The following is a 27,463-nucleotide window of genomic DNA, read 5'->3' on the forward strand; positions in this document are numbered from 1 at the left end:
TTTGCTCAAAATAACCTAGTAATGTGTCAAAAGTTCAAGTAGTTAACAGTTAGGTAATAAAATAGACTCTCATACTTAGGTACAGGGTAACTTAAGACAGTTTACAGAAAAACACCTAAATTCAACTTTCCAAAAAAATCCAAGTGAGTTTTTAGTTGACTTAATCATATAACTTTATGAAGAGAATCATTCTATTTTTCAATACAATTTAATGATTCATTATTTAAAGTAATGTGTGTATGATGAATTTAAGCAAGAAAGAATCACATTTCCTGAGCTTCAAAAAAATTACACTATGTCTCAAATTTTCTATTTATTGTCATTTTTAGCAATTATAAACTTTTGAATTAAAATTCAAGTATGTCTGTATTTAAATATGTGAAATGTGCAAATATGTATATAGTATAACCTTATCACTGCATTAAACAATATAGGCATTTTATTATTTCATCTTTATGAATAGTAGAAAAAAGATATTCACTATTATATATATTCTAATTTCTTTATGATGAAATATGTGAATTATTATATTTAATCAAGGTAATAGTGTGTTATTTTTCCAGACATCACAGATCTAGATGAAAGAAAACCAAAACAATTTAAATATTTTTTTTCTTATGAGCATTTACTTCATATTGCTCTGGCTATTTTTAAGGTATTAAAATAAAATTATCCTGAATGGAATTAAATAGGCAGGGAGACACTAACAGATTGAACATAACTGCCCTAAGATATGCTGAAGTGCACTAAGGTGGTACAAGAGGAAAAAAGTACAAGATACAAGAGGAAAAAATGAAAAAAAAAAAAGAGAAAAAAATGTTCAGAGCACATAGGCTGATGTGATAAAGTCATCTCATCTGTGTGTGCCACTTGGTGTTTATGGATGTGAGGTTTCTACTCTCATATGCCAAGTTCACAGTTAAACATTTCCTTCTGACCTACTGTTTTAAATGTATAAAACTTTTTTCTGTCTTTTGGAAATTCTTCAGTATTGATTAGGTTGAATATCCCTTCAGTGCACATAACACAACAAGGTTTCCTAAGGAAAGGACAAAAAGGAATAAAAATTTCTAAAAATTGAGAAAGAGGTCTTTGAACGGATTTGGAATACTTTCTGTAAACGTACTATTTTATTTATTCTTGAAGTTGGGAAGAAAGTTTAAGTTCAGGGAAATTCCATTTATGAACAAAACAGTGTTTGTATGTCTGATTTAAGCAATAATTCAAATCCATGGCAACCCCATCAAATTATATGTTAAAATACTACAGTTTATTCCTATAACAAGAAAACAAAATAGAAGGGTTATACCTATTAATGAGATTCTTACAAAGTTAGAAGAATGCAGATGGAAAAGGGATGGAAAGAATAAAGGGTAGTTGGAACAATGTCTACATATGTGAATAATTTATCATTTGTTTATTACTAGTGTTTTATTAGTGTCTTAGATGAATAATCATATTCATAGGAATTTGTTTTTCTTATGAATAGGAATTTTGCTTTCTTATCAATAGGAATTCATAGGAAAAGTTCCCCAATGTAGTCACTAGAATTTCAGATATTCCTTGGTGGATTTATGCTAAATAGGGTCATATCCATGTGAATTGAGAAACCATTTTTTTTACCTGAGAAAATATAATGAGGATAACAATACCCAGCAGGAAAAGAGCCCTTACCTGCATTTCTTCCAGCTACAACTCCTAACCTTCACATGTATTCAATACTTTAGCCCCATGAACCAATTTAGAGACCTCAAACACATACACTGTCATCCCATGCTTTAATCATGTTCTTGCCAGGTGACATTCTCATGCATAACCTTTTCCATAATTAACCATTAATAACAGTAAATGTACTAACATTTACAAATTCACATTGATTAACACTTTCTCCCTAAAATCCCTTTTGAGATTTTTCAAAATATATACCTTACTATATGCAAACCTTAGGGTTTGTATTGGCACATTTTTAGTAGTACTTCCTTATCTCCTCTTTACATTCTAATCACTTTATAATAGTTATATATATATAACTATATATATATATATATATATATAGTTATATATATAGTTATAATACTAATGCTGGTCTTTGGGAGTAGAATCTCTTATTCATTTTCATAATCATCAATAGGGATTACACAATTTTGTAATTTTATGTATTTGATTACAAATTTTTAATACTGAATTTAGCCCAAGATTTCTCCAGTATCCTGACTTGGAAATGATACATCTCCTTTTTAAGTACAACATTAACAATAAATTTTATTTCACACTTTTAAAATTAAAGGATGCTTCAGGTAAAGGATGGTAATTTTTTAAACAGACACCAGTCCTCGGTGCTTCCAATAAAATCACTGATATAATGTTTGTAGCTTTATAAATGAACTAGCAAGAATTTAAGAGAAGAAATACCATTAGAGAAATTTTGAAGATTGTTCAGATGCACCAAGTATCGAAAGGACCTGAAAAATCTTAAAATCTAAATCTAGGACTAGCTAAATATATATGTGTGTGTATGTGTATGTATGTGTGTATGTGTGTGTGTTTAAATCCATTATATTTTATAATTCTCAACTCCATGCTCTCTTCCTGGTCAAGAATGAGGACTAAAGCTTTATGCTTTGTACATGATCCTTTAGATACTGTGAATTATAGAAAACCAGATAGATTTGAGGATAACTGTGCAAAATTAAGCAAGGAAAAAAGAATAAAAATGTACACACAACAACAGTCCATTTAAAGTTCATTACATAGCCCAAACAAAGAGGTATGAAAGTATAAGAGTATCCATAAACAGAGTTTTCAATTACAATTTGGACCAATTCTTACACAGAAAGAAATGGAAAACTGACATGACAGTCAATATCTGAATACTAAGACAATAAATAATGGAATATAGGAGGATGCCCAGCAAGAGGAGAGGGGTAAGGCGGCCAAGGCCTTGCGCGAAGAGGCAGGAGCCTGAGGAGCTGTGGCCTAGTGAGCTTGGGGCCACCTTCCCAGGGTGGCCAGGAGCCCAGCCACCATGCATTCTCCTCTCCCTACCGCTCCCCACACCTGTCCTCCTGTTGTCTTCCTTCCCTTTGGCCTGCCTCCCACACCCTCTACAGGGCCACAGAGATCTGGCTGAGATCCTGGAGCTCCATAAAGATAAAGGTGGAGACCATGGAAACTACCGTGTTGAAGAGAACGAGGATGAAGGTGGCTACAGCAGCAGCCTTGACCACAGTGGCGGGGCTGCCAGGGGCAAGCCACCACCATCACCAACAACAAGCCAGCCCGTGATCACGCTGCAGTCCCTGGTCACCGAGGACTTGACCCTGGTGCAGCAACACCAGATGGTAATTCTGGTGCAGATGCATGAGGTTGGCAGCATAAGGACTACGTAGAGGAGAGACACCGGTCACCTTGGCAGCATGAGCAGCCGCTAGAAGAGTCACCTAGGTGGCGGGAACAGTGCACCTGCTGGCAGCCTGTACACCTGGCAACCAAAAGTAGAAGTAGAAGCAGGTGAAGATCAAGACCCTGGAGGGCCAGTGCAGGGGTCACTGTGTGGACCTCAGCGCACATTTGATGGCTGGGGAAAATGCTTTTCACTGGACTTCAACTTGCTGACACATGTATGAATCCATACAAAGATGGGCCCTATGGTTGCCCCTTCCATGGTTTTCATAAGAAGTTTGCTCAGTCACCTAACCCTAAATCTCACGTTTTAGCATATGAGAAGGACAATCACAACCAGTGAAAGAAGAGAGAAGACCTTCTCAACTGCGGGCAGCATCTTCCAGGAGTGTAATTGGAATGAATATGCCTCTCCTTTGTATATTATTTCTAGTAAGAATTTTAATAATGAATCCTACACACATAACAGAATGGTTTTGATAATGTAAAAAAAAATTAAAAGGAAAAATAAACTTTAAACAGTGTTTTTGTACAGTGTGGTTCCAGCAGGACAATTCATGAACTCTGCATCAGAAGACAGTTCTTTAAACAACAGTGCTAAAATGGGACTTCTTTTCACATTCTTCTAAACATGAAGCTCGGGTTTATAGCTCAGTTGGTAGAGCTCTTTCCTAGCACATGTGAGGCATTGGTTCGAACCTCAGCACCACATTAAAAAATAAAGGTATTGTGTTCCTCTACTATAAAAATATTTTTTAAATAAAATAAATATGAATTTCACCTGTTGCTTACAATTTTTAAAAATTTGCACTTTACAAGTGTGCATATTATACACTTTTGGAGGATATGCTTAGTAATGCTATATGTGATTTTTCTGGAGGTTGATAACTGCTCATTCTTTTTAAAGAAAATCTACCTCAAACAAAGTTATGTGCATACTTCAAAGTATTCTCCTGTACCTAAATAGATAGATAGATATATAGATTAGATAGATAGATAGATAGATAGATAGATAGATAGATAGAAAAAGTTGTGTAGGTTTTAATTGCTATCTTAATTTCGGTTGTATTCTTTGATTTTAACACATTTTGTATGATTGTGTTTTATAGATGTATTGAATCATGTAGTATCAAATATTAGATGCAATTTAATAGTTTTAATCTATTTAAACCCATCTTAGTCATTTTTCCCAACAGAGTACTGCCAGATTCTGATGCTTAGTGTAATTTCTTTGCCTGTTCAGTTACAGAAAGTGGTGCTCACTTGTACAATGTATTGTTACCTTTTAACACCTGATTTATACATCCTATGTAACAGAAAAGGCAAAAATAAAATATCAATCCTGAAAAAGAGAATATGGCAGGAAAAAATAATGGAAAGTAGAGAAACTGTACAGAAATAAAACATTAATGAAAAAAACAGACATAAATAAAATGTGCCAAGACAATGTGAATTTCCATGTTAGAAAAGGTCACTAAATGTACCAAAGGATGAAAATAGAATAAAACAAAAGATAAATTTGTGCTCTTTTCATTAACATTCTATCATTGGGATTTAAAATTATTTTCTAAAATATAGTAATATTCAAATTTTGATATATCCAAAGTAAAATGTTCACAGATCAAAAGTATGACTTGTAATTGACTATAGCTTGGTATTTAGAGATATACTTAATATTTTCAATACTCTGAGTGATGAGCATAAAAAGTACATTTTTATTCCAATTAAATTTTAATGAGCATATATAAGAATGACACTTCCCCAAAGAGAAAGGAAGAATAGATTTGAATTATGACCAATTACATAAATTTTTATTCTCTTGTATTAATATCAATTGCCTTTATTTCTATTCAAATGAACATTATCATAATTTGTCTTTTTTATTATCATAGAGAAAAAAAGAGAAATTCAGTATAATATCCTCCAACATTTCTTACATAATGCCTTCTTGAATCTCATTTACATGCTATGTTTTCAAAGGTGTTCAAAGCAGTAAGCTAAAATTTTTCTGTAAGCATATTCATTTTAAGAGTTAAGAGAATTTTTGATTACTAATTACTCTGTTTACATAAAAATGAGCATTTGCTCATTTATATATACTTATTACAAACATTTTCAAAATTACAGAGCAATTGCATGAATTACTAAAACAGTAAGAAATTGCAAATTTAGTTTAAAATGACACAACTATGTCATTATACAGATTCCACAAAAATAGACATTATTGTTTGAAATATAATTAACTCCTAGTTGTAAAAATGCATGTAGTTCTAAAATATAAGCTAACACACTATCTATTCAACTAAGCCGAATCACGTTTAAATTCCTGTTTACCTGCAACTCCAAATGTCTTAAATGATATATTTTTTCTTCATGCATGTCAAACATTCTGACCTAAACTGGAATCTTTGATGAACCTGTAACTCTATTAGTCTTTCCTTTTAACTAATTCTAAATTTATCCTATAATTTGCTCTCCAAACCATATCTATACTCTATATTGAAAATACAAATGTCATTTTGTCTTGTCATAACTTAAAATGCATTAATTTTTTTTCAAGTTTCCAAAGATAATGTACAAAAGCCTTATAATCTTCATAAGATTCCTTAATACACTCCTGTCAACATACTCAAATTCACTTTTTATACTCTTTCCCCATGTTCTTTGTTTTAATCAAAACCTTCCTTTTAATAGAAAATATTTGAAGGTACCTTGATTTTCTAGTAATAAGTACTTTCTATTTAACATTTTGTCTTTTATATGTGCAATTGCTTCTGAAAACCAGCTAATTTGCATAATGAAGAGAACACAGATATGCCATTTAAAAAGATTAATATTCACACAGATTAACTAATATACTAACAAAAGCCATGTTCAAAATATTAACAAGGTAAAGATACTTAATTTTGTTTGGTTAATTTTTTTTAAAAAAGATGAAGAATTAGACAGGAACATATGCAAGAACCAGGGAAAACTTACTAGCCTGTTTGAAAAATAGCATTTTGAATTATATTACTCACCTATCTGAGCAGTAAAAGTTTTCTTGTTTTATATTTCAGAAATAGAATTATGTATTACTTACTTTAATTATTTTATGTGTGACTGACTATATTATTTACAAAAAAATATACTAAAATCAATATAATATTGCTTTATTAACTTTTGATATTTATTTGTACAACCACAGGAAGCATGTGTGTACATTTGAAAATTTGTCTACTGTATTAAAGAACTATTTTCATTACATATCTGAGTTCAACAGTTCATCAAATATTTCAATTCTGTTCCCGAATTGTCACCTAGGGGAAATAAAAGTACACTTATTAAGTTATCTGGCAATTAATATAAAGCTTTTAGAGAAAATTTCATCCTGCAAAAAAATTGCTTTCTTATTGTTAACTGTACTCTGACCTGTATTGTTATGCTTTACTTCCAATCATTTGCCTATTCATAATTCTATCCTATTCCTTTTATACATCTCCTTTCCAAATGCTTTCCTACACCTTACAAACAGAAGTGTATCCTATTTGTGTATCTATGTTGTGCTTAATTTTGCACTCCTAATCTTTTTCCAGTTATTTTCTTTTCAGATTATTTTCTGTTGATGACAGAGCAAGGCAGGTTGTCTAGCACCTGGTCAAATTCTTCCTTTACACATAGTCCACTAGTTTATGGTTATCATACTTAGTTTTTAATCTAATTCTTCATGCATCAAAGTTTCCTATTGAACTTATTTTTAAATTATCTCTCTGGCATCTTCTTCTTCCTATCCCAAATTGCTGAAAGAAAGGGCTTAGTCAGAATTATATCAATTAGAACACTAGGTGCCCAGAGCAAAGGTGATGGAGAAAGGTGAAGGAAAAGCAAATGGAAAGATAAAATATGATTTCAAGTGTATAAAAATGAAAAGCAAAATAAAATGAACCTATGAGCAACAAACAGCTTGATAGTTCCTTTTTAATTGTTCTGTAGAAGTAGTTTATTTTAAACAACTTCTGAAAAACACAAAACTAAACCAAAACAAAGCAAAAGAAGCAAACTCACACAAGCTACACAACTGGCATTATTCTGTGCAGTTTATGAAATACCAAACTCAGGTTTAGAATTGTGTTTGTGTTAGCACCTTGCACTAAGTGACCCAAACAGTATACAGCATAATTGAAGTTAGGATCAAGGTCTTAGTAGAGGGCTACCTAATATTCATTAAATAGCACAGAAAAAATTTTCACACTAATTGCTTTTGAATTCATATTCTCTATTTAAACTATGACACTGATGGTAGTGTGGAGATAAGATTACCTTCCTGATGCATTTGTCTTATCCATTCATTTATCTATTCTCTCACCTATGCATCTCACAATCAGGTAATAAAATCCACTGGTTGCCTGCAAACAAACAAATAACTGTGGACAAAAATATAAGTTAATTCATGTGCTGGAATCTCAAAATGAGAGATTTCATTACTGGTCAAATTATAGAAGAATAAACTTTACTCAATTTTCAATCCAGAAGATTCTTATGAATATGGCAGACATCAGGGAAAGAGGGTATCTATCTATCTATCCATCTATCCCTTATCTTCTGTCTAATATTTGTCTATCAAAGTATATATGAATATTTTCTCAATAAGTAGAATTAGCATTATGAACTAAAAATAGACACTGGATATTTGTTCAATTAATCTAAAATTGTAATGCCCACTTCTTTTATTCATCTTCTTTTAACTAATACAATGATTTCTACTAATATTTTCTGTTTTTATTGTTTTGTTTGTTTTCCATTTGGCGCTGACAAATTAAAATTAAATAGCAAGATAATAATGTTGAAGTAGTTTCCTTGTCAAGGAAAATGTTCAAAGATAATAAATACAAGGAAGCTATGAAATGTTTGTAGATCAATTAATTTTGAAATCAAAGCTATGTTAGATTTAAATAAAAACAAAACTTTGCTCTATGGATATTTGATTTATCTGGCTAGTTAAACTTTTCTACTTTAAGATCCATAGACCTTTAATCAATTTTACTCCTGTTGTAATTTTAATTAATATCCATTTCTCATATACTTACTTTTTAATTTAAATCATTTGCTTAAAAACTATAATCTCTTTAAAAGTTGACAACAATATTTAATTTATCTTTTGTAAGCCAGGAGCTGAGCATGTGGAATTCATTTAATAATACCACTTAATGAATGCCTTTCACTGTCAAAATTGATTTCTAATTATTGGAAAAACTAGAGATTAATCCATTGATAGCTTAATGGACTAGTGTGTGGTACCTGGAGGTATGTGGGATTTGGCTGGAGGAAGAAGATCACTGGGGGTATGGTCTTAGACTATAACCGTCCCTGGCCTCTTCCTTTCTCCCCACCCCTTCTCTCTTACTTTCATGAGCTATGCAACTTTTATCCATTATATTCCTTCACCATGATGTTCTGCCTCAATTCAGACCCACAGCAATACAATTCACTGATCAGGAAATGAGGGCTCCAAAGCCATCAACCAAAATAAACTTTTCCTTCTCTAATTGTTCTTGTCAGGTACTTTGGTCATAGGTACAAAAAGTAGACCAACAAATTTTGAATCTGAAGTTCTTGTTTCACTGAAGGATTATTCAAATACTACATATAAGTTTAATCAAGAGTTTCTGTTATTGTAAAATCCCTCTGCTTATGAAGGACATGTACCCTTGAGGAAAAGAAGAAGCTTATTATTTGAAGATAGTTTTAGTGAAAGAGAATAGCCATGTGAAAGCATTTTTAAAATATTTTTTTTAGTTATACATCGACACAGTATCTTTGTTTTTATTTTTACATGGTGCTGAGGATTGAACCCAGTGCCTCGCATGTGCAAAGCAAGCACTCTGCCACTGAGCCAAAATCCTAGCCCATGAAAGCATTTTTTAAAGGAACAAAAATTTATTCCTCATCATTTTTACCATATGAATTATAGTATTTCCATATAATAAGTCAATTGGCATATAATTTAATGGTTGTTTGTATTCCATAAGTTCAAGAGACTAACTGCCATTTAAAGACCAAAGCATTTGAAAAGAATATATACACATTTGTAAAACCATATGCTGATAATGAACATCTGCATTTCTCCATTTAATTCACATTGTTAAACCTTACAAAGTTGCAAAGATATCATCATAATTAATTTATGAACTTGGTTAAGGGTTACATCTTGTTTATTTTACTTTGATTTTCAATTATGTCCTCACAGTCTCTAAAATTTTCCCTTTGAAGTCATGTTAAATTTCTACATTATGATTAATAAGTTATTTAAATATATTTAGGGCAAAAACATAAATATATTGAAATTTTTGTGAATGATATTTTTATATAAATTAGCAGCTGTTTTATGATTGTAATTTTGTAAACCATCCTCTGTATACCTATGATTTATCAAATCAATATACATGGACAATGATAAATTTATTTTTTGGTTTTGGGAAGTACTATATAATAATCTTCCCCAACAATAAAAAAAAAATGTGTAAGAAAATCACATATTTAGTGAAGTTCTATATACACCTTTTCTATAATACTTTTGTTCCCTTTAAAAATTTCAGATGGATTCAGTAGTTCTATACCCATAAGTCCTGGACAAAATGATACAACATTTGAATCGGAACATCATAGAGTGTTCTGTTTATTAACTTATGTGTGGACTCATTTAATTTATACACTGTTGTTGAAATATACATATGCATAACAACCAGACAGTTCATAAAAAGTTAAACATGGAGCCAAAAGAAAAATACCAAGATTCAAAGTGCTAATTTTTCCATTAGCATTTTCTAAAATAAACTAACTATATACCCACTGATGTGGAGATTAAGAAAACAATTTGTGTACCATTGCACAGAATTATTAATATTGTTTAGATTTTCAATGCATCTTATCGGTAAAGGAAGATATATATTTAACAATATTGATCATATATTCAAAGCTAATATTTAGTGAAATGTTAAATACCAAATGGAAATGCTTCTGAATTTTCATAAGGTAAGAAATTTTTGAGAGAAAATATAAATTTTTAAATATTAACTTTCATTATGACAAAGTTGCTCTTATAAGTCAACCTTGTCTTCTACACATTCTACCATACTATTTTATCTTTGCCATATGTCACATGTTGAAATACAAAGAATATGAGTTTTTGTATTTGTTTCATACCTGAAGAAATCCATGTATTGACTTTCACCTATTAATAATAAACATAATTTTAAATGCTTACTAATTTATATATACCTATTGGGAATGGAACATATTCTTATATAAATCAAATTATTTTACTTGAGCTAATATGAAAATAGTCTTTTTTTATTATAAAACCCTGATGTTTATACTGATGGTTATAAAATAATGATTTTTCAGAGTTCCCATCCTGCATTTAGTGGAGGACACTTTTGTCTGAAGTCGTGTTTCTTTCTTTTTTTTATCCCCATGTGGAAAGACATGATTTTATTAATCTTTTTCACTCCATATCACATTCTTACATGCACAGTGCTTGGCACATAATTATGTATATAAAAAATCTGATAGATTCACATATATTTCACCCCCAAAGAGTTGATTGATATTACCTTTGTATCAGAATATATGTATTAAGTGTTGTTTGTTAGAAAAATACTAAGAAATTTTAAGAAACAAACATAATAGAGAAAAAGTAACTAGTACATTAAGGATAACAGCAGGCTAGCAATGCAGTATTTAGCCTTGGGTAAGAGAAAAGATACAGAGGTATTATGAAGGGAAAAGTAATTTTTGAATCTGAGATAAAATTGAAAATTTGTATTATGAATATATTAGACCAACAATATCTCTATAACATATAAAATTTGTTATGCATGGAATAAAATATAAAACCACAAGTGATGACTTTGATGAGATTGTAAGACTCTGAGAAAATCTCTCATTGATTTCTGTTGTTATTTAAACTTTACTAGTAATCCATCACTTTTAAATTCAGCCTCACACAAAGATTTAGAACATGGGGAAATATAATCAAGTTTTTTTTTTGTTTGTTTGTTTTTTCCAGAATATAACTTGAGTGTCTTATAGTCCAATTCCCAACAAAGGCCTTATTTCCTTCTGAAAAGTCATAAGCACAGTCCTCATCTCCATCATCATTCTGGTTTTTTGAGCTCCCACTAACTAGAATTACCCACTCAGCTCCACTTTTGAGTTTTCTAAAGCTTTTCCAGCTTGCATCTCTAAACTATTAATTTTTCCCCACAAACAAGCTCCAAAGATTTCTGAATCACATGGTCATGTTAATTATAGCAATGACCCCACTTCTCAATACCAATTTCTGTTAGTCAACTTTTGTGTCACTGTGACTCAATTTCCCCAAAGGAACACATTTAAGGAGGAAAACTTTATTTGGGGATCATGCTTTCAGAGGTCTCAGATGGCCAACTTCATTGCTTTTAGCTCAAGGTGAAGCAGTACATTATGGGTAAAAGGCCCAGAAGAGAGAAGCTGCTCAGCTCATGGTGGAGTCAGGAAACAGACAAGGAGGAGAGGAGAGGAGAGGAGGGGAGGGGAGGGGAGGGGAGGGGAGGGGAGGGGAGGGGGAGAAAGAGGTCAAGATAGAGAAATTTTCAGAAAGAATCAGTGGACGTTTGATGAGTTCCTTTCTTTTAACAAATCACAATGCTAATATTTTATAGAATAATTTTCATGTATTTAAAATACTAATATTTGGGAAAGAAATTATATAAGGAGAACAACTTTTAGACTATGTAATTTTTTAATATGTTAGTTTCAAACTAGTTGTCAACTGCCTACCTAAATGGAACATAAGCAAAAACTAGAAATCAGAAATAATTGGCAGTAGCTATAAGAAGAAATGATTGTGCCTCTCATGGGAATACCCAGATTGATGAATTTTCTAATTCTGCTGATTTTTCCTATTTCTTCCATGCTCACTTTTGGCTTGTGAGTAATAAATATTTTATTAGTTTTTCTTTTTGAAGGGAGAAATAACACAATATCTCTACCTACTTATTTACACAATGAAATATTATTTAGAGAGAATCTGTTTTTCAGGTACAAAAATGCAATTAGGTAGGTGGAATAAGGTCTAGTGTTCTACAGTGTAGTAGGGTCAATGTGGTTACCATTATTTTTCAGCTCTGGAGATTGAACTCTGGACGTTGCTCATACTAGTTAAGCATTCTAACACTGAGCAACATCCCCAGCCCTGGTTGACAACAATTCATTATATTTCAAAATAGTTGGGAAAAAAGAAGTTTTAATGTTCCAAATACATGAAATATTAAATATTTGAGGTTATGGGTATGTAATTATCCTAATTTGATTATTGCATATTATATACATGTATTGAAATATCACAGTATTGCACTCCATAAATACGTATGATTATTACATATCAATTACAAAAAAACTAATATATTTTCATATTAAAAGATACTGAAAGACACTATAAAGAATATTTTTAAGTAACAGCATAGGTTGATAACATGACATAATGTAGAGTTTTATTAAAAAAATCAATGGTTTACTTTTTAATTGCTTTCAAGGCTATTCCTAGGTGACACTTTTTGTTCACTAAAGGCAAGCTATGTTCTTATTTCCAATGCTGTGAAAGTACATTAATATAAGAACCTTATTACTGTATAATGACATCCCCTTTGAACAATAAATTACCCACACAAAGGAGGATATATAACTAATCTTATTTCTACTTAGAAATGCAATTTTTTTTAAAATAATGACACTCATTAAGATGTCCAAGTGAGGCAGTCATTGAAAACCATTTACCACAATGAAATTAATCATAGTAAAAGTGAATGTCCCAATATAAAACATAATTATTTTATAGATTTATATGGCCATGAAATCAGCATGGTACATGAATTAATTATGGACATTTAGACTGAGACAGCTATAGTGTGTGTACCAGTTCTTGAGACTCATATGGTTTCAGTGAATTCAGTTAAGTTTTCAGTGCTTCAGCCTCCCCTTTTATATAATGGTGATGCTATTCACCATGGTGACAAGACTAAAGGAAATACTGCAAGTGACCATGGTTTGGAAATAATTAACTATTACATAAATGACATTTGTTGATTTTGCTTAAGAATTTAGACTATAGTGGACAGGGTAAAAACTTTGAAATACCTTCCATTTCCATTAAGCATCTATAAGCATCTACATTTCATTTTATATTTTAAAATATTTTCCCCAGTGCAATTTATTTCAAATGGCTGCCTTAGAACTGACTCTCATCTGTACCATGGAATATGTTATAGTACTCCTCCAGCATTTTGATAGCCTTCCTTCCTGGCCTATCTTCTCATATGGTCTACAAATCCCTTTCCCACTCTAATGTTCACATCTAGGCTCCTCAAGCAGCAGCTTTGCTTAGTTCCAGATCCAATGCAAGACAATCCTGTCCTGATTTTGAGTATTTTTTACCTTATGTGTGACTTGCAAAGTAGTCTGCTATCTTCTATTTAGGTTTTTAAATATCAATGGGATAAGTGTTAACTTCTAGAAACTACTGGCTATAAATTTTCCTTCCAACCATTGGTTGTGATGATGGTGTACTTAGAGGGGATGTGGGTGGATGGAGGTGGCAAGATGCAACTGATGCCATTTCAGCACACATCCCTTCAGTCCTTTGAACAACAAGAGCTGCTTCTTAATCTCTACTTTGTGTTGATTATAAGCCATGGGATAAGGTTTTAGTATTTGCAAATTTTCCACTATTCACATTCGGATTTATTGGTTCTGTCTCCTTTCAATAAATTCTGTATGTTATATGGGTTTTTCCATGGTTTTAATTTCACACAATCTATATTATCATACATGAAGTGAAATTACTAAGGACAACAATATAATTATATTATATTTTAAGTTCATTCTGTCTCTCTCTATCTTCAATTTAGTTGACATACTAAGTATATTTTTATATCATTGATTTATTTATTCGGGCTGCCATTTTATCTTTTTCTGGTGTGCAATCATTGGTTTTGATTCTGTTTCTTGCTTTATGATGTATTACATGAATATTGGTTCGAATTCCATTTTGGTATTTTTGTACCATCTTTAAGTGTTTCTCTAGATGTAACTTTAATATTTCTTGTCCTTAACTTTATATTATATATGCATAATATTAAATTCAACTGGTATGACATTTTTTTTAATTGTATTTTTTTTTAATTAATTTATTTTAGTTTTTCGGTGGACACAACATCTTTTGTTTGTATGTGGTGCTGAGGATCGAACCTGGGCCGCACGCATGCCAGGCGAGCACGCTACCGCTTGAGCCACATCCCCAGCCCTGGTATGACATTTTATCTCTTCAAATGAAGTGCACAAATCTTACCTTCTTTAATGTACATTTACTTCCACTGTTAATAACATATTTTAATTAATATCTATATATTAATATGTCAGATAATATTGTTATTTTTGTTTCAATCATCAAATATAATTTAGAATGCTAATTAAGAGAAGGTGATGTAATGTGTTTACACATACATGTTTTCTATTGTTTGTTCTTAATGTTCTGAGATTGTTTCTGTCATTTCTTTTCTCATTTGAAATCTGCTTTGAACCATTCATTTAGAATAGCTCTGTTGCTGACAATTTTATTACTGTTATAATTATTAGTTTTCATTCAAGTAGATTGACTTGACATTTCTTTAGTTTCTGAGATATATTTTATTTTAAATAGAATTCTGGGATGGTAATTCTTTTCTCTTACTCTTTAAAAAATATACTTAAACTTTCTTTTGACTTTTATGGTTTCTGATGGGAAACCTACTTGGCATTCTTAATGGTTTTCCCACATGCATGTGGTATCATTTTTCTATTGCTACATTGAAATCTTTTCTTTGTCTTTATTTTTTAGAAACTTGACTATGGTATGTTTTCTTGTGGATTTATTTAAATTGATCCCTCTTGGAGTTCAACCAGCTTAGTGGGTTTGTGTCCTTTATCAATTTTGGAAGTTTTTACCTGCTATTCTTCTGAGTGCTTTCTTCTTTCTGAGTATCTGCTGACATGTTTTTGAGATCTTTTGTTACAGACCTACAGGATCCTGAGGCTCTGTTCATTATTTTTAAAATCTACATTCTCTTTATTTCTCAGATTTTTAAATTGTTATTATGTATTCCAATTTAGTGTTCTGTACACTCTGCTAGCTATATTTGATTTTACTTTATATTTTTTATCTTTTTCCAAGGACAGTTTCTTTGTTGAATATCATATTTTCATGTCTTTTATATGTATACATAATTGCTTGCTGGAAATTTTTATAATGGCTAAATTTAAATCTTTTTCAGATAATTCTATCATCTTTTTATAGTGTGGGTATGTGCATGTATTTTTTTATTTTTTTAATTCAAGTGGAGATTTTTCTGTTTGGGGGTGTTGCATATAATTTTAGCTTATTTTCTTTGGCCATTGTATAATGCGAGATGCCAGAGTTACCCCCACTGACACAATGGAAGAACTGTCTTTATTATTCGCAGACACACTTGTGAGTTCCAGTTTGCCAACAGAGTTCTCCTGATCTCTCTCCTTGGTCAGGAGATGGAGAATACTTCATCCCTGACCACTATGTGTTTTTCAGGAATGGGATGGTGATTGTGTTGGACATGACCTTTCATGGCAGTGGTAACAGTCCTGACTGTTTCTTAGGCCTCCTCTGACATCACTCAACAGAAAATTATGACTGTTATCTCATTGTTCTTAATGAAGTAGAAGCCATGACACTGTGAGTAGGATGGACCTGGATTTAGGACAATGAACTGCTGGCTCTTTCGATGGCTATTCCTGCCATAACCCTGTCAGGATTGTAGGACATCTTGTCAAGTCTGGTAAGTATAGAAGTCCAGAGCCCCACTCACCCTTTCCTGACATTGGGGGGATGAGACAACAGCTTGGTTTTACTCTCTTTGTTTTGCTGGAGAATTATCTGGAAAATTTTGATCTGCTAGACTGAGCTTTTCCTGCTCTTTTGCATAAAGATTATGTAATTTAATCAGGGCTATTTTTTGTACCAACTGGTTTTTCCAGGACACTAACTTTTTCAGCTCCATGTACAGCACACAAAGCAAAAATAAAACTTACTGAACATACCATTGAGTGTTTTATTGGTTTCTGAAAAGGCTTATCTGCCTCATTTTTCCTCCATCTTTCAGAGTCTTCTAACATTATCTTATATATAAAGCCCAGGAAGATATAAGAAGAATAAGGAAATTCACATTTACTTCATTATTTTTGGAATCAGACATCTGCTTGAGTCATTTAAATATATAAAAATTAATATAAAATGTAATAAATGTGACAACATATTTTATCAAACCCAAAGCAGTGAAATTGATTGCCTTCTCTACATCTCAGGAGCAAGTAATAACAGAGAGCTTCAAAAAATAGTAAAGATTATTTTTCCCTGTAACTATCCCAATTTAACATTTAAGATTAAGAGGATTACAGATGACTGTGGACTTCTGGTAAAGCCAGTTATCATTACACAGATTCCAATACAACACAGGAAATTCCTTTTTCTATTTTGTCTTTTTGTTCTTCTCACATTCTTTTTTATATAATATGAATACCTGATTAATCAACACTTTAAGAAAGCTATTTATCTTGCAATCCTGGGTCCAGATAAGAAGGCATATAAAACTAACCTCTGCTGTCTCTTACTCTATAGATATGGGCATTCCCAGACAGAGGGATTTATGTTCCGTTGGTAAACTCCAGCCAAGCTGGTTTGTTTGGTCAGACTCTGGAAGCACAACACACAGGGTAATGCTGTTAGAGCAATGTTAGTTCTAGACAGCTGTTAGCTCTCCTTCTGTGGTTTAATCAGTGTTGTTATGCAAACTAGCCTAATTTGCAAGTTGCCTAAAGTGAGCATATTTAAGATTATTATAATAATAAATAAAAGTATGTCTGTTTGGACCACATAGCAAGTTACATGCTCAGTAAATTGTAGATATTACATATTAAAAACATTTTCAAAGATTTTTAAGTTGGGACTTGATTGTGTGTGTGGGTGTGTGTGGCTGTGGTAAATGAAGGACATGATACTCTTTGGCACTCTTTAAAAATAGAAAATATAACAGATTAGAAAGTAACATCTCTCCATACTGAAAGTTTATTTAGATACATGGGTTAAATATTTTCCAATGTTAATCTTAAAGATTTAAGAGTAAAATAGTGTTACCAGAGACTGGAGAGAATAGGGGTGGGGTGGGGGAAACTTAATTAAAGGGTTCTTAGTTAGAAGCAAGAGGTTCTGATGTGTCATGGTACAATAGGGTGACTGTAGATAAAATAACATACTGCATATTTCAAGAAACCCGGAAAAAGTAATTTTCAATGTTTCTACCAAAAAACTCACTTAAAGAGTGCACAATGTGGGGCTGGGGTTGTGGCTCAGTGGTAGAGCGCTCACCTAGCACATTCAAGACCCTGGGTTTGATCCTCAGCACCACATAAAAATAAATAAATAGAGATATTTTATTTTGTCCAACTAAAAAATAAATGTATATTTTTTTTATAAAACAGTGCACAATGTATTGTATTGAAATATCACATAATATCCAATCAATATGCAGCAATTTTTTGTGTAAATTATATTTTTAAATGAAAGCCTAATTCATTTTGATGTAATATTTTTATGATTATATATAACACTTATTTATTTAATTATCACCTAAGTGTTCAACAAAGAGATAATCTGCTTTACTTTTAATTCTCATAATACTGTGAAGCAATTATTTACTTTACACTTTCAGATAAAAAGTGAGGCTCAATATAGTCTTTACAAAACCATGTTGAATAAATCAATTACTTACAAGAATCATGTAATTAAACTATTGAGAAAATATACATCTAGATTTCTAATAATGCATACACATACACACTTATATACATGAAATACTGAGGTTGAGCAGAAACAAAGGACAAACCTACTCAGTTTACAAAGCTTTAATTTTTATGTTTTGAAGAAGTATATCAATCTTCTAACTATGAACTAGTGTTTTTTGAAAAACAACTGCTTTTCAAAAATTTAAATTGTACATGTGATAAGCATAAAATATACCAAATTTTCTTTATTAAATAATCAAGTAGAGAAAGTCTTATCCAATAAAAAATAATAGTCCTTGTTTCCTCTACCATTTTGAGTGAAGATGAATTCATGTTTTAATGGCATTATTCCATGGCCTTATAATATAACCTCTTTTCAATGCATGCTCTTTCAACCTCCATTATAAACTTGAAAATTTAATAATTTGGTTTTGTTTCACTTAACCTTTAAATATGCTTTCTACCATTCATTTTATTTTTTCTCTCTCTTTCCCTACATTTTCCTCCTTTGTCTTTATTCTTTTCATCTAATCTTCTCAATCTGCCCCTCTTGTTCTGCTTTTCCAAGCCCTCTTATTTTTTCAACAAATCCTACCCCAGGCACACACACCCTGGTTGGACCCTTCTCCTGTGAGGAGGGCTTAGTAAAAAGACTTGTAGACAATCACCAATAGTATCCATCAGACACTGTTGAATGTAGTTCATAACCAGGTCACATAAGTTTCTCACTTAAATTTGCATGCAGACTATCACCTATTTGGTTTGAGTACTTTGATGAAGCAAACTACCTTGTTATTTATTATTGGTCTATTCAAGTTTTTTATTTCTTTATAATTAATCTTGGTAGGGAGTAAGCACCCACTAATTTGTCCATTTATACTAATTATCAAATTTGGGGACATATGGTTGTTCATGATAATCTCTAGTATATCCTTTCTATTCCTGTCATGTCAATAGTAATTATTTCTTCTAAAACGTCTCAACAGCAATCCCCCAAAATAACTTAAAGATAGATAAAAGTTCTTTAAGAGTCTTTACCCAAAAGCAGACATGAAAATGGCCAACAGATATATGAAAAAATGCTCAGTACCATTAACCATCAGATATATGCAATTTAATAGCACAGTGGGAGATCAAATCATACTTGTTAAAATGGCTATTACAAAAGATAGATGACAAGTATTATCAAGGATGTGGAAAAAGGGAGCCACTTTATTCTGTTTGTTGGGATATAAATTAGTACAATCACTATGAAAAATTTTTGTTCCATTTTCCGTGCTGCATTATCAATTCTATGGCTGAGGACAGACACATTTTTTTGAGTTTTATTTTTACCAATGTCTTTATTAATACAAAGAAATTGAGTGGTTATTTTTCATTATGTTTAATTTATTGATGTCAGATGACTTGTTGTCTTAAAATGTAATCAAACAAAAATGAGTGAAGATTTACATTATATAATAAATGACAAAACCCTATAGAAAGCATATGATATATTTTTTTAAATTCTTCTGTTTAATTTATACTGGTTTTCACATGGTATCTACATTGATATTGAACCATTTTTCTACACTTATCTTGATTAATCAATGATTTAATCTATTTCCACTGAACACTACCAACAGTCAGCCTAGCTACTTGATATATGTAGAAATTTCTGCTTGGATTGCAAGATAACTATCTATAGGTGTGTCATATATCTGCCTATCAATTTTGTAGACCAAAGGGAGTATATACCTAAGGGTACTTTAATTTGTTGTGTTCTTTTTGGTGTCTTTTAAGCAGATTTGGGTGACTTGTGTCTTGTCATTTGTGTAATTCAGAATTTCCGAAGGTGGGAGAATTAGATACTCATTTTAACCCTGTATACATTGTCTCATTTTTTTGCTTCATTTTTCTATTCTTCTGGCTCACACAAGTTCCTACTTAGGCCAGGTCGTAGAGCCAACAAATCTTCAATAGAATGTAAAGTGTTGGCAAAATTTAAAAAAATAAATAAAAACCCTCAAATTTTAAATGCTACATGAACATTTTCATGGGCCTTTTTTACTCTGCTTTATTGAATTAAAGGAGAAGTTACTTGGGTATGCATTACTGACTTTATGATTATCTATTTGTTTTTAGCTACAACATATTTAATGTTTACTTCTTTTAGTGAGAAATATAATGTTTCCATCATTTTTGTTTCACAAAGAAATCAGTAAGTAGTCTTTATTTTCATTCATTTATAAATAAGTGGAAGTTCCCTCTTCCCAGAATATGGTATTCCATTTCCCACAAGCTAATCACTGAAAGAAAGATTTGTACTTCTGAAAAGTGAAGGGTGGACTACCCACTGATCCTGGTGTACTACTTACTATGTCCAAGATGGGGAGCCATTTTCAAATTGCATCATCCTTAATTGAGTATTTGATTACAATATATGTCTTTGATAAATGGCATTGGCCTAGGCAGAGTAACACCAGGGATCTTGGGTAAAGAAAGGAAAAAAAAATCTCTGGGAAGAGTGATGTGTCTCAATTCCTCCATCTTCCCAGTATATGTTCAGTGATGTAAGATTTCTCCAAAAAAGCCAGAAATCTCAGAGTCCAGACTATTTTAGGAGCTCCTGTTGGTAAAGGTTCTTGAATCTGGTACCTGAATGGTAGGTGACAGAAGAATACTAGCTAAGGTGAAGATAATTTGCCTGTCATTGAGAGTATTCTAGGCAAAACTATACTAGTTATTACATGGAAGCAGAGCAGCTTTGGTAGAGCTATCTGGCAAGGCCTGTTGGTGATGATCAGGAAGCAGGTTTCAAAATTAATTGCCCAATTTGTTGTTATTGGTGCAGTCTAAGTAAAAATGCTTAAGACTGAAGAAACACAGAATCTTCAGTAAGATTTACAAACACCATCTGACTTTTTGAGTTCAAATTCTGCCTGCAGAACTTAGTTTCTGAAACTCAGGTAAGTGACTTAATCTTTTGTTTGCTTCTATTTTCCCATCTGTAAAATGGTCTAAATGTTTTTAACCTATCTAACAGGATTGTTGGAATAGTTAAATAATTTGTTGAAATAAAATGCTTAAAATAGAAATTTATACATCATAATTATTAAGTATTTATACTTATTAATATTTTGACTGAGATATAAGACTTCTTGGTTATAATCGATGGTGGAATGTGATTATCATTATTATCCAAAGTACATGTTGAAAACATGAATTGGTGTGAATATACTTTGTATACAACCAGAGATATGAAAAATTGTGCTGTATATGTGTAATAAGAATTATAATGCATTCCATTGTCATACATAAATAAAAATAAAAATAAAGACTACTGTTAAGTTTCATTGGTGAAGTGAATGATTCTCTCTACTTACTATGAGTGATAAATTCTTTCAATTAATATCATACACAAAGTGCATTTGAAATTATAAATCTTAGTTAAGAGGATGGGTTGTTAAATGTGGCCTCTCTTGACACTGACATTCATTTATAGTAGGTTAGCTATGTCACTACATTCAATGTATTAGTGGGCACACATTGAGTTTGAAAAGCACATCTTATGACTGCTTTATTTTGACTAATTTATCTTTAATCTTACACAATACTAACTTTTTTCATATTCAGATTTAAGTTTGCTTTAGAGATTTCTTTTATTCATCTCCTCAGAATACTTTCTTTGAATAAATGGAACTGTTCAAATATCAGCCAGGAAGTAAAATGAATTCTCTGAAATTACTCAACTTTAGAACACTCAATTGTGGGGCTAGGGATATAGCAGTTAGTAGAGTGCTTGCCTCACTTGCACAAGGCCCTGGGTTCAATCCCAACCACTACAAAGGAAAAAAAAAAAGAAGAAAGAGAAGAACTCATTGTAAATACACTTATTATTTTATTGCTAATGTAATTGTTTTGTACTGTTTTCATAGCATGCCAGAGCTTGCTAACAAAGTGGTTTCTTAGGTTAAAACAAACTGCAAGTGGAAATTTAGCTGTGGTGTGTTTAAATTGCAGACTTTACTCAAGGGAGGTGTTATTGTAAACCTCTACAGGACATTAGAATTCAGAAGTTGGTGCATATTTCATAATCTCAAATTTTATTTTTATGCTGAATTTAAAAAGATACTTAATGGATTTTTTACTTGGTATATCATACAGTGAACTATAAAATAAAAATTTAGCTATTTGTTTTATATCAAAACTTATTTTCAAAAGGCATCTGAAATTTTGCCAACAATTGAAAATCATACATGCTTAAAACTTTTTAAATGTTCCTTGGAATTTTACTGCAATTTATCAGGCAATTTATTTTTGAGTAGTAAGAAGATGAAATCTGCCTCTATTTTCCCTATGGTCAAAAAAGGTACACTCATACATTGCTGGTAGGACTACAAATTGGTGCAGCAAATATGGAAACATTGCGGAGATTCCTTGGAAATCTGGGAATGGAATCACCATTTGACCCAGTTATCCCTATCTTCGGTCTATACCCAAAGGTCTTAAAATCAGCATACTACAGGAACACAGCCACATCAATGTTTATAGCAATACAATTCATGATAGCTAAACTGTGAAGCCAACCTAGATGCCCTTCTGTGGATGAATGGATTAAAAATGTGGCATATATACACAATGGAATTTTACTCACCAATAAAAGAGAATAAAATCATGGCATTTGCAGGTAAATGGATGGTACTGAAGAAGATAATGCTTAGTGAAGTTAGCCAATCCCCCCCAAAACAAATGTCAAATGTTTTCTCTGATATAAGGAGGCTGATTTATAGTGGGGTAGGGACGGGAGCATGTGAGGAATAGAGGAACTCTAGATAGGGCAGAGGCGTAGGAGAGAAAGGGAGGAGTATGGGGTTAGCAAGGATGGTGGAATGTGATAGACATCATTATCCAAAGTACATATATGAAGACACAAATTGGTGTCAACATACTTTATATACAACCAGAGATATGAAAAAATGTGCTATATATGTTTAATAAGAATTTTAATGCATTCCGGTGTCATGTACTTTTAAAAAAATAATTGAAAAAGACTCTAACTAGAGTGTCCAATATAATTCACTGTACAGATACATATAGTTTCTGTGTACCTTATGCACTTACTTTGATATATAACATGTAGCATGAATGTGTAGATAATAAAGATGTGTGCCACAGAGTTACTAAAAATAACCCTGAAACATAAAAATTAACATAAACTCATGTGTATATATTAATATATTTGCTTGCCTATAATATGAACTTTTCAAAATTTGATTTTCTGAATCTAAGGTTTAAAATAGTATTATGTAAAATTTCAGTCAGGATTTATTCTCCAAAAAGTCTTACAAATAATTTTAGTAATTGTTCTAAACAATGGAAAGAAAAAAAAAGTCATATGTAACAAATCTTTATTAGACAAAAATTTCAGTGAAATTGAATTATTCAAACTGCTATATTTGAGTTACAGTTTGTATTCTGAAAATTACCTTCAAATGTTAAATTGGATTTTTTAACTGTTTTCATGAAAAACCTCATATCTAAATTCCAAATTATTTATTTTAGAATACATATGACATATATTTAGCACATACTCAGAACATTAAAATTACTTAATAATTTCTCTATATTATTGTTTAATCCCTATTATAACTAGGAATAACTAAAATAATGCATATGATATGATGTATATAAAACAGTATCTGGTATTATAAAATGATCACCTTACAGCACTATAGTGCTATAAACCTATTAATTTTAATGAAGAAAGTATGTTTCTTCTCAATATAATTGTATTTGCTCATATTTTAGGATACTATTTCAGAGGGAAAATTGTGCGCTTAAGTACATTAAAAAAGAGGAAACAAGTCATTTTCTTCATAAAAAACTACAGCAATGTGATTCATTTTGGTCATGTTACTGTCATCATCTGAGAAATGGGAGAAAAAAGATTCATTACCTATATGCCTCTATCTTCTTTCTTGGGTAGTAAATGTAGACATGAGATGTTAAAGAATCCCTAGCAATCATTATTAAAAAATCCAAGTGATTAAAGTTGTGGGAAGAATAAATTAATGGTATTTTACACAAAATTCCATAGCTATAAGTGGTGTTATCTGCTGAATAACCCTATATAAATCGTCAGAATAACTATTGTTTTGTTTTACTTCCTGATGTTGTCTTATGATGTGAGACGTATGAAAATACTTTGCAGTCTATAAAAACCCTGTTAAGCTCACAAAACTTTCTCATGTTCCTGTATGAATACACAACTAGTGAAACTTCACATCAAGTACAACCACAGGAATGGGATCCCAATTAGAATGTTATACTCCATGTGTATATATATATATATATATATATATATATATATATATATATATATATATATATATAATATGCCAAACTATACTTTAGCATATGGGCATCTAAAAAGAATAAATAAAAATTATATATAATATAAAATAATCCTGGTAATATGAACTTAAACTAGGAAGTCAATAGTAAGAAAATATGTGCGTATGTGTGTGCATGTGTGTATGTACATATATATGTATTTAGAAGGCATGCATACACATGATATTTGTAAGTGGGCATATATATGTGTGTAACATATATATGTGTATGTATATATTTGTGTCTATACAAATAAGTACATACATATGTAAATTTTTTCTTAGTCAAATTCATATTCAAGCTTCTTATTAAAGATTTTCAGTTAAGACAAAAGTTTTCTCAAAGCCAAAAACACATTAATTCACATAGAGTATATATTGTTCTGTGTGTAATTTTGGAATTGGTAAGAATTCTTTGAAAGATAGCCAGAAAAAAAAAAATAAAAAAAAAAAAACATAAACCCTACCTACAATGAAAAAAAAGATATATTTGGATTTGTTTCAATATAAAAGTAAAATATTCAACAAAATTAAAAATCCAAAATGCAAGAAAACAGTATAAGTACATTTAGAAGTCAGATAGTAACTTCTTTTAATGAGGGAATGCATAAATTTCTGTCCAAGACAGTAATATCTAATTGTTGCAAAAATAAAGATATATTTTATTTTTGATCTTAAGGTCAAATATTTTTAATAATCAAATATTGAAAAGTTGGAGAATAGTGTACAGACAATCTAAAACACTGTCTCATTTTCAGAAAGTTAAATTCAACTGAAAATTTCAATTCCAGTTCTATAATATTACCCAGTTCAATGGGTGTACTTCAAATTTTCCTACTTTTAGCATGGATGTTTTAGAACTAAATATCCAGTAACTGTACAAATATAGGCTGTGTATGTGTATTATTTATTTCTTTAAAAAAATATTCATTTTTTAGTTGTAGTTGGACACAATATATTTTATTTTTATGTGGTGCTAAGGATCGAACCCAAGGCCTTGCATGTGCTAGGTGAGCACTCTACCACTGAGCCACAATCTCAGCCAACATTTCTGTTTCTTTCTACTACCGAGGTACAATTATGTCTTTTAAAAATTGGTATGTATTTAAATTTCCATGTTGTATTTTATTTAACATATTCTGTGCTTTTAGAACCAACCATTCCTACAGAGGTCTTTAATTTAGAAGACACATTTATTTAAATACCACATTGTCCAGAATTCAAAAGCTACTTTAAAACATATAAATATATTTGCAATTACTCATACCAAAATAAGTAGAACCAATCAAAATTGTATGATATGAAGCATCCTTCCAGGAAATATCTATATTCAAATGATGCAGATTTGTTTTCCAAATGAAAATTGGAATTGATCTGATGCTTGTGGTTCAAGACATTCATATGGCACAAATCTTTTTTATTTTAAATTGCTTCTATTAAAAATTTTTGGTATATTTTTACTTTTGACTTCACACAAAAATATAATCCTGTCATATGAAGATGTATAATTAATCTCATAATATTTTCTTAAGTAGAATGCCATTTTAGATGATGATAAGGCACTGTTTCCTGGCTGCCTGGCTCCAATCTAAGAATAAGGCCTTCTAAGATTCCATTCTGCTCTTCATGACTAGTTTTATATTACTTTGAACATGTTATAATTTGCTCACATAGTACTAACATGAGAATAATATTTAGAAAGTTGATCAATATATCTACATGGAGTGGATTCCATATGGTCATGGAGAAACCTTAGAGTACAAGCAACCAAGTTAAGTAGACCTAGTAATATGTGAGTAAAATTACTTTAATATAAGGACAAATAGTATATCATATGGTAGAGGTGATATAGCTACTGTCATCAGCAATATATTTTGAACTAGATATTTGAGGAGTGGAAAATACAGAATTACACAAAGGGAACAGATGCATGTAGGAATTTTGTGTTTTGGTTTTATAATATACTGGTTTTAAAATATACAGAATTATTTAACCAAGTTACAACACCAGTGAAATAAAAAGTAAATTAATAGTACTACTGAACACTGTTTTTGTTTTTCCAACATGTGTCTAAGCACATGTATTAATATTTTAATCCTATCATACTTATGGCAAGCCAGCATGGGAGATGTTATTTCCATTCTTATTTCTCAGGTGAGGATGCTAAAACACAATGTGGTTACCACATTTTCCTGAGATCTTAAAGCATCTGGAGAGCTCCAGGATTGAGCTCACTCAGGATGCTCCAGCACTGATGGTTTTACCCATGTTCTACCCAATCTTTCTAGTACATATGTCTACACACATTTACCCCTGATAAGACATCTATAAGGGGATCATACCTGGTATAATATTAAATATGATTCATAAGAGATGTCCAAGGTTAAAAACCCTTGGGATATTACATAGGAGGTGCTCAATATTTAAAAGCTATTATTTTTATTTTAAAAAGCTTCTAGTTAAATTTGTGAAATTGGTGAATCTAATTACCAAATATTATTACTTGGATTACCTTATAAACAATAAAATTTAAATTACACAAATAAGAGCAATGTGCAATGTATAGTGTGAATAATTAAAATTGGTGAAATTCAGACATTGGATATATTTTAATATTTCATGAAAAAGAGTAGATTTTTTGTTCAAATATAAAAACCAGAAATTTACTATAAGTTTTGTCCTCCTCAATTTATATTATATTCCTTTATTTTAGTCATTTATTTTATTTTTTTAAATTTTTTATTGCTGGTTGTTCAAAACATTACATAGTTCTTGATATATCATATTTCACACTTTGATTCAAGTGGGTTATGAGCTCCCAT

At 31.1% G+C, this 27,463-nt stretch overlaps 1 pseudogene; it reads left to right on the forward strand.

Moving 5' to 3' along the window:
• Positions 1-2,903: 2,903 nt before the first annotated feature.
• The window catches only part of LOC139706373 (chondroitin sulfate synthase 1-like), a 64,867-nt pseudogene continuing 40,307 nt past the window's right edge, over positions 2,904-27,463 (forward strand).

The sequence above is a fragment of the Marmota flaviventris genome, chromosome 7, assembly GCF_047511675.1.
Source record: "Marmota flaviventris isolate mMarFla1 chromosome 7, mMarFla1.hap1, whole genome shotgun sequence".
In the NCBI taxonomy this organism is placed as follows: domain Eukaryota; kingdom Metazoa; phylum Chordata; class Mammalia; order Rodentia; family Sciuridae; genus Marmota; species Marmota flaviventris.